The sequence below is a fragment of the Meles meles genome, chromosome 18 (genome assembly GCF_922984935.1).
Source record: "Meles meles chromosome 18, mMelMel3.1 paternal haplotype, whole genome shotgun sequence".
Lineage (NCBI taxonomy): Eukaryota > Metazoa > Chordata > Mammalia > Carnivora > Mustelidae > Meles > Meles meles.
The window spans coordinates 45,079,617-45,081,142 of record NC_060083.1 but is presented as its reverse complement, the minus strand read 5'-3'; the positions used below and the strand labels follow the sequence as shown (position 1 = coordinate 45,081,142).

Sequence of the window (1,526 nt, the reverse complement as noted above, 5' to 3'; positions counted from 1 at the left end):
CGGCCCGCTGTGACCACGCCTCCTGGGCGGGAAGAGGAGGAGCATTCAAATTAGCTGCGGCGGAACGGAGAGAGGAGAGAGAGACGAAGCAACGACAGAAGCACCGTTTCTGTTTTCAGGTGTAGCGAGTGGACATCTGTGCAGCAGAGCGTCCTGACCGATGGCCGCCGTAGCGCTGTCGGAGAGGGGAGCGAAGCGAGGCGTGGGCTGGGCGCGCCGCGGCTCGCCGTGAGCGCAATATGGATGGCGACTTGGCGGTGGCGGCGAGGGACGGGAGTGTGGTATCGCTTCTCGGCCTTTTGGCTAAGATCAAGTGTAGTATCTGTTCTTATCAGTTTAATATCTGATACGTCCTCTATCCGAGGGCAATATATTAAATGGATTTTTGGAGCAGGGAGATGGAATAGGAGCTTGCTCCGTCCACTCCACGCATCGACCTGGTATTGCAGTACTTCCAGGAACGGTGCACCCCCTCGGGGGTTAAAAAAAAAACAGTGTGGCAAATAGTAGAGTTTGTTTTCTAGTGCAACTTTATTCTGACAGTGAGGTCTGCTGTGATTTCTATTGTTCGTATCCCCAGCTTTTGGGGGTTCGCCTTTTTGGTGTATTGAGAACAGACTTAAGTCCGTGACTTAGAAAAGTTCTTGTCAAGCGTTTCTTTGTGGATCATGGCTTTTTCTCAGTTAAGTCTCCTGTCTTTCTAGTCTCAGGTTATTTAAGCCTGGAAAAAGTTATATTCTTTTCTAGTGACTGACTCGTGGGAGAGGGGGAAGCTGGCAGGATCCCCTCTCGTATTGTCTCTGCTAAACCTGAGTTTTATCTCTAAGTCTAGTGAGTTAAGGCTCTCTTTCTGAAGCTGCGTTTTTCTCATCTGTTAAACACAGATTAGCTTGTCCTGCTTTATCACTGTGTGGATAGGAGTAAGGAGCCACCAGCCACCAAGATGTAAAACCACCAGCCAAGAGTAAGAGTCCCTTTAATTCTGTGAGAGGAGGAAGAGCTGAAGAAGTTGGGAAGCTGGGCCTTGGCAGCCTCAGTTTCTAAAGATGTAAAATACCCAAAATAATACTTTCACTTTGGGATCCTTGAAATAAGGAAAAGAATGGGGGGCTGGGGGGTTGGGAGGATGGGGAAACTGGGGGATGGGCATTAAAGAGGAAACATGATGGAATTAATTAAGGACAGGTGGGACTAGGTAGGGAGACACAGATACGGGCCCTGTGATTGGGGCCCTGTGATTGGGTCACAGAAATCTCAAAAATGTGGAGGCCTGGGGAAACCAGAGATAAGGGAACAAACCCCACCCTGCCCTGTCCTGGGTGTGTGGGATAAGTGTCTTTTTTTATGATAATCACCTGTGACCAAAAAAGAATAACCAGACCATAAAAAGGAAGTAAGCCATTGAAGGTGTTGTCACTAATATCAATAGATGTTAAAAGGATTTAGGTTCCCTTTCTATAAAAGACAACCCTAACCGGCCCCTCGTTGGCAATCCTGTTGGGACACTTATCACATTTTTTTTTTAA

At 47.8% G+C, this 1,526-nt stretch overlaps 1 non-coding gene across 1 annotated transcript; it reads left to right on the top strand.

Annotated features, from left to right (window-relative positions):
• The first annotated feature begins 283 nt into the window (after positions 1-283).
• On the top strand, positions 284-474 carry LOC123930390. Its single transcript, XR_006816100.1, has one exon. It is a non-coding gene; the product is annotated as a U2 spliceosomal RNA (small nuclear RNA).
• Positions 475-1,526: the final 1,052 nt, after the last annotated feature.